We start from the raw sequence: 14,440 nt of genomic DNA, 5'->3' as shown, positions 1-14,440 counted from the left end.
GATCAAAAGTTGGGGCAGAAGGAAAAGGGACTCAAAATTGGAGAAACATATTTCTTTGATAAGATGTATTGCAAAGTTTCATAAATTTGTTTCTACTATTAATTTGCATAATGTTTCTTGAAATAACCTGGACCATAGAGAATATTTTCCCATACTCTCAATCAAAAAACTTCTAATATTTATATATAGCTCCTGTACAGACCTAAGTGTCTCCATGGTGACAGACTACAAACAAACCCCGTAGTCATACTGCCTTTTTCCTGCCTTCCACACTTTCTTGATTTTCTTATATGGGAAACAACCCACTTTTTTGATCTTTGCTTTTTTTTAGTAAAAAATTCTACATTGATCAAAATTGTGGAGTAAAATGGAACATTTTTCAAAGATTGTCATGAATCTTAGGCTATTAAGGTATCTGGGAAGGCTTGGAGGCTTTTTTTTTACTAATTCTTCCATTTTGCCATCCAGCAAATGCAATAACACAGGCAGAAGCTGCTATCTTGGCGTTGGTCATCATAATCTTTGTACTCATAATCTTCTACATAATTGTGGTAAGTCTCTAGGAATGCTATAGATAAGTTCTCTAGACATTAAAGTAATTTGCTTTAAAAATAAGTCCTCCAAAATTTATATATTTTTAGCTCATAGACTTGGTGAGGTGCAAAATACTAAACTCGGCTATACTCACCCTTGACTCTTCCAGCACCGACTCCAAGCCGCTGCTCCTAATCTTTAAAGATTATTATTATTATTTATTATTATAGCGCCATTTATTTCATGGCGCTTTACATGTGAGGAGGGGTATACATAATACATACAAGCACAGTAATCTTAAACAATACAAGTCACGACTGGTACAGGATGAGAGAGGACCCTGCCCGCGAGGGCTCACAATCTACACGGGATGGGTGAGGATACAGTAGGCGAGGGTAGAGCTGGTCGTGCCGATCGGTGGTTACTGCAAGTTGTAGACTTGTCAGAAGAGGTAGGTCTTCAAGTTCTTTTTGAAGGTTTCCATGGTAGGCAAGAGTCTGATATGTTGTGGTAGAGAGTTCCAGAGTAGAGGGGATGCGTGGGAGAAATCTTTTATGCGATTGTGGGAAGAGGAGATAAGAGGGGAGTACAGAAGGAGATCTTGTGAGGATTGGAGGTTTTGTGCAGGTAAGTACCGGGAGACTAGGTCACAGATGTACGGAGGACTCAGGTTGTGGATGGCTTTGTATGTCATGGTTAGGGTTTTGAACTGGAGTCTTTGGGTAATGGGGAGCCAGTGCAGGGATTGACAGAGGGGAGAGGCCGGGGAATAGCGGGGGGGACAGGTGGATTAGTCGGGCAGCAGAGTTAAGAATAGACTGGAGGGGTGCGAGAGTGTTAGAGGGGAGGCCACAGAGCAGGCGGTTGCAGTAGTCAAGGCGGGAGATGATGAGGGCATGGATTAGGGTTTTTACAGATTCTTGGTTGAGGAATGTACGGATCCGTGAAATATTTTTGAGTTGAAGTCGGCAGGAAGCGGAAAGGGCTTGGATATGTTTGAAAGAGAGATCAGTGTCAAGGATAACCCTGAGGCAGCGAGCTTGTGGAACTGGAGAGAGTGGGCAACCGTTTACTTTAATGGATAGGTCTGTTGGGGGAGTCACGTGAGATGGGCGAAAGATGATTAATTCTGTTTTGTCCATATTAAGTTTTAGAAATCTAGCGGAGAAGAAGGATGAAATAGCAGGGAGGTGATATCTGGTCCAGAGATGTAGATCATGCAATTGAGTCATGACATCAAAGATAGCGTTGATGTCATGACTCAATTGCATGTGACCTCTGCAATCAATAACTTGGCTCAGTGGTCACATGCTCTATAGTTGTGGCATCACCTCTGCAACCCAACAACAAATACTAACCTACATATGGATACAAAGTATCCATTAACCACTCACACGAGAATATAAACTCAATCATATTTTATTGAACACATTTAAAAAAAAACATGCATCAAACAAAAAGGAAGACAAATGTGTGAGAATTCGACAAAGAGGGTAAGTCAAGAAAAAAAAAGAAGTAATGGTAAATCAAGTGTGATTTAGGGCACAAATCCCAAATCTACTCAGCTAGTCATGAAAAATCACTGCCAACTGGACATTAATTATATATGTCTAAACTAGATCTCTGTTTAGTCCAGCTAGATTATTAAAATAAGACTAAGTTGAGCCACTGCTTACCCATAGTGTGATCACAGAGTCCTTGGGACCATCACAACCGCCCTGACGCGCATTTTGCACTAATGCTTTTGCTACAATTGAGTAGGCAGTGGTGTTGAGTATATCTTAGAAATATATATCTTAGAAAACACCTTTAAGAGAAAATAATGAGCTTGCTGTCATCTAGTGAACTACCATTTTTTTATATGAGGGCTGAAAAATTCCTTTCACATGGTGCAAATGCTGCCTCATGAGTCCTCTTTGTTCTCCTCAGGGGTGGGATGTTGGAGATAGTTTATGCAGATTTGTGTAACTTTATTTATCATGCTGTGTAGTTGAACATTTCAAAAGTGATGATAGCAACAATAATGATTTTCATTTTTTTCTCATAGTTCTTCATTGTAAGCTGGCGTTACCACAAACATAGTAATTAGTCTGGAAATATGCAACTCTTCACCAATCCACACTGCCCCACCAGACATAACATCGCTATAAACACAAGTCAGAGTACTGTCGCAAAATAATAACCCAGAAAGCTCTGTAAGAATAAGGCCTCATTCACACATCAGTGTCCTGACATATGAGAAAACTGGACCAAATTTCATCAGTGATTTTCATCCGAGTTTGGTCAGAGTTTCATCAGTTTTTCAGTGTATGTGAAAAAAACTAAAAGTTTCTCCACCTTTTCCTGTCTAACAGCCCGAAAAATCAGATGGCATTTGAGTGCTGTCTGATTTTTTTTCACAGATCCATAGGCTTGCATTGCCAATTTTGATCCGCACTCAGTTCAAAAGCGAATATGTTTCCGAGATTTTTTATGGATGTCTTGGTCCATGAAAAATCACAGACATGTGAATGGCCTCATTCACTGTTATAGGCACATGGGCTATCCATGAAAAACACAGATAACTCATATGCAAAAAAAGGATGTAGGAAGTAACCCTAAGTCAGACTCCTCCCCCAAAAAAAAATTAAATTCAGGCTTCTTTATAATCTTTAATTAGCCTTCATCCATAAGCCAGAACACAGAAATAATCATCCTCAGTTCCCTAAGCTAGAGTAGCCCCATAAGTGCCAGAAGCTCCAGCCAAGAAAAGTCAAAATGTCTCCACAAGCGTTGGTTAAATACCCTAATGATATAATCCACAACACCCCCGGGTGTCTCAGCCACAACAACCACAGAAACCATCGGATGCAAACAGAACACCTCGTCCTGTCCCGGTTATCTGGACTCTTCTTCATTTCTGAAGCTCTATGACAATATCAGAAGCATCTGTGATGGACCTCAGAAGATATACCATGAAAAGTGCAACTTGGAAGCCAATAGAGAAGTTTAATGTCCAGATGATCCTTAGAAAATTCAGGCATAATCCTAATTGTAAATTTGTGGGCAATAAAAATTATGCAAAAAATAAATGTTTTTGTGATATATGCTACATACAGACGTATGTGCTTTTAGAATTCCTCTTACATCTTTATTAGTGATGAGCGAACGTGCTCAGATAATGTCTTATCCGAGCATGATCAGGGGCTAACCAAGCAACTTCAGTGTGTAATATGTAATATCTTTTAGACCCCGCTGCTACATGTCTCGCGGCTGTTCGACAGCCCCATTAGGGATTGGCTAACAGGCAATTTCTGCATGTGTTGTGGCAGTTTATCAGCCATGAGACATGGAGCTGCGGTGTCTCGGACATATAATTCGAGCACACTGAAGTCAATTGGTTAGCACCCACATGCTGGAATGCCATAACCCAGAAGTTCTAGATGGATCTTTGCTAAAAAGTCTGTTCCTTCGGGGGACTTTGTGGACCATTCTGAATGGTTTTGTTAATACAAGATATATAGAAAACTCACCATTCTGGGGCAGCTTATAATTTTATTAAATAACAATGGCGGCCCCAGATTGGTGACTGGTTCTCTTTAAAGGGAACGCAAATTCAGAAAATGGTTTATTATTTAAATAAGGTTTTTGTGTTACATGTATGGTATTTTAGAAATGGTTCTTTTTGTCAAAATTTTGAATTTTAAACTCATTTGTATGGGGAAACAAAAAACCGAGGGTTGCAGCCAATATCTTGTATAGAAGGAAAACTAATGGAGGCCTAGCTTTACCAAACATCTGGGCATACTATCAGGCAACTATGATTAGGCACAGCCAGCAATGGTTTAGGGAGGGGGAATCCCCATCGTGGATCAACTTGGAATTGGCTTCAAACACTTATGCTCCATTACAAGATTTATTTTTCACCTACATGCTAAAACCTTCACTTAAAAGCCATAAGCACCCAATTTTTCATGCTATTTTTGAGGCTTGGAAGAAATTTGCCAAAGTAAAGAAAAAGAAAAATAAACTCTCTATTATCCAAAACTTTCCCCTTAAATTGCTTACAGGGATATATAAGTTTTCTTTACCCAATATATGGTTTGATTCAAATATAAAAAAGGTTGGAGATATCTGGGACGGTACTTGCATCGCCTCCTTTTCCAGGATTAGAGATAAGTTCCATCTGCCATCAACGAAGTTTATGTCATATATGATTCTGAAAGACCACCTTCAACTATTATTGAATAGTACATCTCTAAATTTGGAAAATATTTCCTCATTAGTGGGCAATCCAACGCATAGGAATAAATAGAGCCTTAGAAATATTTACTTACAAATTATAGGGGATAATATATTCTCTAAAAACTGCTATATGACAAAGTGGGAAGCAGATCTTACATTTCAGGAACTTAAATGGGAATCGGCAATAAAATATTCTTATGGCTCTTCTACATCTATGGCTTTGTATGAAGCTTACTTCAAGCTTATGGTACGGTGGTACTATACACCGACTAGGCTTTCTCACATTTGCAAAGACATCTCTCCGTTATGTTGGAGAGACTGTAAATTGCCGGGTAATCTCTACCACATTTTCTGGAGTTGTCCGAGTTTAAGAACTCTATGGACAGAGGTGGGAAATCACATAAATTCTATATCTTCAGTTAAAATAAAAGTTACTCCTAAGATGGCACTCTTGTCTCTGGACCTGGAATCCATTAGTCCCTCAATAAAGTATATAATGATAATTCACATTTTCCTGGTTGTCAAGAACTCCATCGCCTACTGGTGGAAAAAACCGAATGCGCCTCTGTTCTCAGATATCATTGAGACTTTGTGTTCACTTAGTCTCATGGAGGAGAGGATAGCTTTTAACAATAATTCACTGAATAAATATCATCTTAAATGGGAAGTATGGAATTCTAAATTTTTGTAAAACTCTGTTGCTACTCATGGACTACATTTAATATTAGTTACACATGTTCTAAGTCTGGAAGGAAATGTTATTACCTTTATTTGTTTGCAAATGTCTTTGCATTAGAGCGGAGTTCTCCATTTTTTATTTTCCCCTATTTCTTCTTGTTATTCCCCTTTAAATTTTAAAACTGATAAAAAATATTTAAAAGAAAAATTTTGAATTTTGCAGTTTTCACACTATATATGGATTTGGCGGTCTGCTGATTTTATGAGAAGAGCTGATCGCTATAGTGGATGCAGTTCTCTACCTTAATTTTCATTTCATTTTTTGTGACAAATAATTGAAAATATCGTATATCATTCATCCTTCATTTGTATTAATTTTTGTATATTGTTGTTTTTACGTGATTTATTTAATCACATTTAAGCCCTTTCTAATGCACTTAGATTATAGTAAAAGCTGAAAATATTATTTCCAGTTTTGTTTAATAATATTCTTCATATTATCTTTAACAAGTTTGCTCTGAATATTTGTTCTTTGGTAGATAATCATTCTTTTCACCTAGTAGTAAAAGTGGTCACATGTCAATCATGTGTTCATTACCCCATTTGGTTAGCGAGTACTGCCTAGTGTATATGTAGCCTTATCACTGACAGTGGAATCATGATGCAGTGCCTGCATTCCACAGGCAGAAAACCAGAAGTGTTCAGTGGAATGTTATAGAAAATATTAAAATCCTTGTGGTCCCTCATGTCCCCCCTCCCTTCTTCCTTTCATCAACCATTTGACCCAGGGCCAGACTGGGACAAAAAAGCAGCCCTGCCACACAAAGCCCACCAGCCCACATACTATAACACTCCCCCCACACCCGATCAGTGGATTTTGCTATATTTTGTCGTGTCCTTCAACACTCCTCTTAAAGACGTTATTTGAAAAGCCATGTGTGAATGCCGCTGCAGTGCGCATGATCGACCTCTTCTTTAGAATCTTCTCGGGATCACGGGGGTCCCAGCGATTGGACCTCAGAGACTACATAGGTCTCGTGATAGGGTATTACCTGGCATAATCCATTTAAATGGGTTTGCCAATATATACACCATATTTTTTGGACTATAAGACGCACCTAGGTTTTAGAGGAGGAAATTTGGGGGGAAAAAAACTGAAGCAAAAAATGTGGTCAATTCTGTACTTAATAACTCCTATCCTGGTAAATATGGTCCCCTCATCCCCATCCTGATACACATGGCCCTCTCATCCCTATCCTGGTATGCATGGCTCCCTCATCCCTATCCTGGTATGCATGGCCTCCTCATCCCTTTGATCGCCCTCATCCCTATCCTGGTATGCAGGCCCCATCTTGTCCTAGTATGCATGGCTTCTTTTCCCTATCCTGGTAGGAATGGTCCACCTCATCCTTATCCTGGCAGGAATGATCGCCCTCATCCCTATATTGGTATGCACGGTCCCCATCTCGTCCAAGTATGCATGGCCCCATCCCTATCCTGGTATGCATGGCTCCATTCTTATCCTGGTATGCTAGGGATGAGTAGGCATGCATACTAGGACGAGATGGGGCCATGCATACCAGGATAAGGAAAGGATCATATTAGGATAAGGATGGGGCCATGCATACCAAGATGGGGGTGGGGGCCAATCATACCAGAATAAGGATAGGACCAACCATACCAGGACCAAGACGGGGGGCCAATCATACCGGGTTGCTAAAAAGAAATTAATATTCATTGCCCTCCAGGCCCATGGGGTGGAATGCAGTGAAAATTAATTCCTCTTTAGCAGCGGGCACAGGAGTTAGCCACAGCCGTTGGCTCCTGCCTCTGTAACCCACTGCTCCACCAATGCCACTCCCCTACCTCCTCACCATAGCCACATCATCTGGACTAAAAGACGCACCCCCATTTTCCTCCACATTTTGGGAGGAAAAAGTGCATCTTATAGTCCGAAAAATACGGTACTTTTTATTTTCCCATAGTATTCCTGAAAATAATAAACCAAAATTAACCCTCCCAAAGATCAATGTTACCTCTCCAACAACAGGAAACGAGTGGTACTGAGCAGTGTATATATACAGGACAGGAGGAGTGGTACTGTGCAGAATATATACAAGACAGGAAAAGTGGTTCTGAGCAGCAGGGCTGCCACTAGGAATTTCGGGGCCCCATACTGGCAAAATTTTCGGGCCTCCTTTAGACTCCGCCCAGGCTCTACCCCAGCTCCGCCTCCACGCTTCAAACCTTCCACAATCTGACGACTCACTCTTGGAAAAACTCAACTTCTCCACCACGACATCCTCATCAATCAGAAATCAACAGTTCCCATCAAACACCAGATCACATACATAGCCAGCAGCTTTTGTTCTGGCCAAAAGATTTTTTTAAGCCGCCACAACGACACGGTAGACTCTTTTGGCCGGACCCTACTCTTTTCTAACTTATTAAATATAACTATATTTTTATGCATTTTTCTTTAAGAGAATGAGTCACATAAATTTTTTTAAAATGACCATTAATACAACATACAAGGGACAAATGCCATCACACCATGACCAGACCACATAATACCACCACATAGTGACTGAATACTACAATACTGATCATTAATAAAAAAATAAAACACAATACTAAGTGACATTATACACAGGAATTCTGTATTTACTGTCAGTGTGCAGGTAATACAGTGATCACCAGTGACATTATACACAGAAGCTCTGTACATAGTATACAGTGTCAGTATACAGGTAATATAGTGATCACCAGTGACATTATACACAGGTCCTCTGTATACAGTGTCAGTGTACAGATAATATAGTGATCACTGGTGACATTATACACAGGAGCTCTGCACAGAGTATACAGTGTATAGCGTTAGTGTACAGGTAACACACTGACTCACCGTTGACGTCTCTAGCTGAAGTCCTTCATCTTTGCTTTTCTTTTTCATGCAGTGCAGACCATCATCATCTCTTCCAGCCAGGACTCATCCCTGCATAAAATAACACAGTTACCTAGAGCACGGCTTCCAGAGCACATTCCCCACTTTTTTCCTTTCTTCTACACTACACATCTGAATACAGATATGCACCCACCCTTAATACATAATTGGTTATTAAGTAACTCACCATTCCAAATATAAATTATAATATACCACTGATCCCCTTCTAGTTATACATAGCCACTGTCCCCACCTAATAAATATTAATTAATTAGCACTTGTACTCTTTCCCCCAATTCATTACCAGTCACTGCATACTCAACTCCCCCCACTATGTACCTCCTGCTTCCCCGACTGATATTTACATGCCCCTTCAGCCCCAATTCATTGTCATACTTCTCTCTCCCACCCTCTATTCATTATCAACAGCTCTACCCCCACATTCAATACATCATTTACTCCCTCACCCTCAAAATTCATTATTATTTGCTCTCTCTCCAGATCATCATTTGCTCTTCCCACCCTCAATTCAATTGCTGTCTCTCTTCCCTCACTTTCAATTCATCATTTGCAGTCTCCCATCCCCTCCCCCCACTTCATCATGTGCAGTCCCCTATACCCCCACTTCATCATGTGCAGTCCCCTTTACCCCCACTTCATCCTTTCCAGTTCCTTTTAACACCTTCCTCACATCATCATGTGCAGTCCCCCTTTAACCCCCCACATCATCATGTGCAGTCCCCCTTTAACCCCCACATCATCATTTGCAGTCCCCCTTTAACCCCCCACATCATCATTTGCAGTCCAACTTTATCCCCTCTCCCCACATTATCATGTGCAGTCCCCCTTTACTCCCAAGGGTGGTTTACATGTTAATGCCAGGGCCAATTTTTACAATTCTGATCACTGTCCATTTATGAGGCAATAACTCTGGAATGCTTCCATGGATCCCGGTGATTCTGACAATGTTTTTTTTGTGACATATTGTACTTCATGTTAGTGGTAAAATTTCATTCATATAACTTGCGTTTATTTGAGAAAAAAATTGAAATTTGGAGAAAATTTAAAAAATTTCACAATTTTCCAACTTTGAATTTTTATGCCCTTAAATCACAGAGATATGGCACACAAAAAACTTAATAAATAACATTTTGCACATGTTTACTTTACATCAGCACAATTTGGGAACCAAAACTTTTTTTCATTAGGAAGTTATAAGTTGCCCAGCGATTTCTCATTTTTACACAACCATTTTATTTTAAGGGACCACATCACATTTGAAGTCACTTTGAGGGGTCTATATGATAGAAAATAACCAAAAGTGACACCATTATAAAAACTGCACCCCTCAAGGTGCTCAAAACCACATTCAAGAAGTTTATTAACCCTTCAGGTGCTTCACAGGAATTTTTTGAATGTTTAAAAAAATGAACATTTAACTTTTTTTCACAAAAAACATTAATTCAGGTCCAATTTTTTTATTTTACCAATGGTAATAGGAGAAACTGGACTTCAAAACTTATTGTGCAATTTGTCCTGAGTACGCTGATACGCATGGCAGAGCTCGAAAGGGAACGCGCGCCGTTAGACTTTTTCAATGCAAAATTGGTTGGAATTGAGATCAGGCACCAGGTCACGTTTGGAGAGCCCCTGATGTGCCTAAACAGTGGAAACTCCCCACAAGTGATGCCATTTTGGAAACTAGACCCCCCAAGGAACTTATCTAGATATGTGGTGAGAACTTTGAACCCCCAAGGTCCTCTCAGAAGTTTATAATATACAGCCATACAATTAAAAAATCATATTTTTTCCACAAAAACGATCTTTTCACCCACAATTTTTATTTTCCCAAGGGTAACAGGACCCCAAAAGTTATTGTGCAATTTTTCCTGAGTATGCTGATACCACATATGTGGAGGTAAATGACTATTTGGGCTCATGGCAGAGCTCGGAAGGGAAGCAGCGCCATTTGACTTTTTTGGCTGGAATTGAGATTGGATGCCATGTCACGTTTGGAAAGCTCCTGATGTGCCAAAACAGTGTAAACCCCCCACAAATGACACCATTTTGGAAACTAGACCCCCCCAAGGAACTTATCTAGATATGTGGTGAGAACTTTGAACCCCCAAGGGCCTCTCAGAAGTTTATAATATACAGCCGTACAATTAAAAAATCATATTTTTTCCACAAAAATGATCTTTTCACCCCCAATTTTTATTTTCCCAAGGCTAACAGGACACCAAAAGTTATTGTGCAATTTGTGCTGAGTACACTGATACCACATATGTGGGGGTAAATGACTATTTGGGCGCATGGCAGAGCTCGGAAGGGAAGCAGCGCCATTTGACTTTTTTGGCTGGAATTGAGATTGGATGCCATGTCGCGTTTGGAAAGCCCCTGATGTACTTAAACAGTGAAAACCCCACCAAGTGACCCCATTTTGGAAACTAGACCACCCCAAGGAACTTATCTAGATGTGTGGTGAGTACTTTGAACCCCCCAAGTGCTTCACAGAAGTTTATAACGTAGGACAATAAAAATAAAAAATCATATTTTTATCCACAAAAATGATATTTTTGCCCCCAATCTTTTATTTTCCCAAGGGTAACAGGTAGTGTTGAGCGATACCTTCCGATATTGGGAAATATCAGATCGGATTGGATCGGACCGATACCCAAAAAGTATCGGATATCACCGATTCCGATACCGGAAACCAATGCAAGTCAATGGGACAGAAATATCGGAATTAAAATAAACCCTTTCTTTCCTTGTAGGTTAATTCTACATGAAGGAAAACAACTAAGAATAATGTAGAATGTATTGGGGGAGGTGGAGGAGACATTAAAGGCTTAGAGGTTTAGCCCAATCAAATGTAATAGCAGGAATTAATTTTTTTTAAGGCGTTCGGAGTTACAAAGATATTGGCAATGTTAACCTTTTTTATATTTTGTCAGATATGTATGCTTCACTACTTCCATGCTCTTCACCTTCTTTTTTACTTCTCCCACACTTTCTCCTTCATGATCCTCAGCAGGAGCAGCATCTTTTTCATCAACTTCTTTTTCACCTTATTCATCTTCTTCTTCTTCACCTTCTTCCTATTATTCTTTTTTTTACATTCTTCATATTCTTCTTATTCAACTATTATTCTTCTTCATATTCTACTTCTTCATCTTCTTCCTATTCTTCTTCTTCATCATATTCTTATTTGTGACAGGCATTCCTGTAGTTGTTATCTATAAAAGTTTGAAGATTACACCTTCCGTTCTGCCTGTCACAAAAGATTTACAACAGGATTTGTCCACGTTCAGTTGGCCTGCAGCAGCAGGCATTTTCCAGGGGCACCACGAGGAGGAACGGACTCACCCCCATACACTGCTTAGTCTTCTTCTGCTTATAATTTAGATAATATCTTTTGCTCTGATTTTTAGTCTTATGCTTAATGTTCTTCTGATTTTTGTTCTTCTGCCTTTTGTTCTTCTGCTTCTTGGTCTTCTGCTTCTTGGTCTTATGTCTCTTGTTGTTCTGTATCTTGGTGGTTGTCTTCATGTTCTTTGTCCTCTTGGTCATCTTCTTCAGGGTCATCTTTTTGGTCTTCTTTGGTGTGGTCTTCAGGGTCGTCGCCTTCAGGGTCGTCATCTTTGGGGTTGTCGTCTTCTTCGACGTGGTCTTCAGGGTTGTCGTCTTCAGGGTCATCGTCTTCGGGGTCATTGTCTTCTTCGGGGTGGTCTTCAGGGTCGTTGTCTTCAGGGTCGTCGTCAGGGAGATCCAGAGTGATTGCCAAAAACCATTTCAAAAAGCTTGAACTTGGAAATGCAGCAGAAGGTACAAGAAGTCTGAGGAACTGCCGAGAACCAGCTGACGGTACTGGAACACGGATGGGTAGCAGAAGGAACAAGAGCCAATGGCACTACCGAGGACCAGCTGATGGTACTGGAACTCGGTTACTAAGCAGGAGGTATCTGTGCCAGAAAGCAGTACCAAGGGCTAGCAGACGTTGCTGGAACTCGGATACCGAGAAGGAGGCACCTAAGCCAAAGGCACTGCCGAGAACCAGCTGACGGTACTGGAACCCAGATGGGTAGCAGAAGGTACCTATGAAAAACAAAGTTGCAAGGCTGCGAGCCGGCCGCAGTTACCGAAACCCACAGTCCTACAGGGGGTGCTTGTCCTTTTGGCATTATGGAACCAGCCTTTATTGCCAGATCCCGCAGCCCACATAGGAAGCACCTAAACTGCAGGCACCATAGAGTCGGCTAACCCGACCGCAACACGACAGGACAACGTATTGGTGGCAAAGTGATGTTGTCACTACCCCGAAACAGACAGCCAGCATGCTGGAACCAGGCTGGGCAGGAGGGAGTAACCGTGCCAAAGAAACTGCCGAGACTGGAGCCGTCTGTGATGGTGTAGACATTTGTGGCGGGCACACAAACCTTTGCCACATTTGGGCCATACTGGTCTTGCCTTGTGCTGAGGCGCTGCTTCTGCTCCCTCTTTGTGCAGAGCTTCCTCCACTGCCTCAACGCACAGAGCTGCTTTGTAAAGCACTAGCAGCACTGCTCTCGGGTGGAATGGAGAACATGATGGAATGCACCAATGTGTCTTGATACTCCCGCATTTTACGCTCCCGGTTCAACGATGTTATGAGGCTTTGTAAGTTGTCCCGGTAGCGAGGATCTAGGAGGGTGTACACCCAATAATCAGCCGTGTTGAGAATGTGGATGATGCGACGGCCGTTTCTCAGGCACTGCAGCATGAAATCAACCATGCGCTGCAGACTCCCAACTGCCCAAGAAACGCTGTCCCCTGCTTGAGGCGTCATCACTGCCTGCTCTGCATCACCCCACCCTCACTCTACATACTGACTACTAGAGCATTGTGTACCTCCCTCCTCTAGAGAGATGTCTTCCTCCTCCATTGACTCCTCCTCATCCTCCTCACAAAGTGTCCCCTGCCTAGGCCTTTGTGAGGAACCACGTTGCGCAGACTGTCCAGAAGCAGATGGCATTTGTGACTCCTCATCCTCCACCTCTTCCACAACCTCCTCCCTTAGTGCTTGCAGTGTTTTTTCAAGCAGGCAGATAAGGGGGACAGTCATGCTGACTAGTGCATCATCTGCACTCGCCATCCACGTGGAATCATCGAAGGCACGCAAAACGTGGCAGATGTCCTTCATAGAGGCCCACTCTGTGGTGGTGAAGTGTGAACGGTGCGCAGTCCTACTTGTTTGCGCCTGATGCAGCTGGTACTCCATTACTGCTGCCTGCTGCTCACAAAACCGCTCCAACATATGTAACGTTGAATTCAACCTGGTGGGTAGGTCACATATGATGCGATGTTCTGGAACTCAGAGCTGCAATGCGCGATCTTGCCATGCTGGAATGCCGCAAGTGAGCGCACTCTATGCAGACCTTGTGCAGCAGTGCATCAAGATCCGGATAGTCCCTCAAAAAACTCTACACGACCAAGTTGAGCACATGTGCCAGACATGGAATGTGAGTGAGGTTGCCTAGGCCCAGAGCTCCCACCAGATTTTGGTCATTGTCACACACTACCAAGCCTGGCTGGAGATTCGCTGGCACAAACCACACGTCGCTCTCCTGCTTGATGGCATTCCAGAGCTCCTGCGCTGTGTGGCTTCGATTCCCCAAAGAAATTAATTTCAGTACGACCTGTTGACGTTTGGCCACGGCTGTGCTCATATCGTAAGGCAGTGACGCACGCTGAGCGGACTACAACCAGAGGTGGCTGCAGAACACACTACAGCGTGAGCTGCACTCACACACATAGGTCTTGCAGACAGCTGTGAACAGCGCTGCAAGGCAAAAGAAAGCTACAGCGGTTGATAAAGTAGCCTGGGTAAAGCACTATATAGAAAATCGCTATCTCTAACTGTCCCTCAGAGTCTGAACAGCAGCGTCCTGTCCCTAACTGAATTCACAGCAGAGTGAACCCAAAATAGCGGCGGCGGCTTTTATAGTGCATCATGACATCACTTCAGCAGCCAATCAGAGCCATGCCATTAGTTAACATGCCTACATGCCTAACAGGATGTAC

At 41.9% G+C, this 14,440-nt stretch overlaps 1 long non-coding RNA gene across 1 annotated transcript; it reads left to right on the top strand.

Annotated features, from left to right (window-relative positions):
* Positions 1–308: 308 nt before the first annotated feature.
* LOC141051666 (uncharacterized) lies at positions 309–3,197 on the top strand. The gene is made up of 2 exons (XR_012220670.1): positions 309–551; positions 2,582–3,197. It is a non-coding gene; the product is annotated as an uncharacterized lncRNA (long non-coding RNA).
* The last annotated feature ends 11,243 nt before the right edge of the window (positions 3,198–14,440 follow it).

The sequence above is a fragment of the Dendrobates tinctorius genome, unplaced genomic scaffold, assembly GCF_039654945.1.
Source record: "Dendrobates tinctorius isolate UK_male_01 unplaced genomic scaffold, ASM3965494v1 ptg000158l, whole genome shotgun sequence".
Lineage (NCBI taxonomy): Eukaryota > Metazoa > Chordata > Amphibia > Anura > Dendrobatidae > Dendrobates > Dendrobates tinctorius.
The sequence above is the reverse complement of the archived record's forward strand: the minus strand, read 5'-3'. Positions and strand labels throughout refer to the sequence as shown.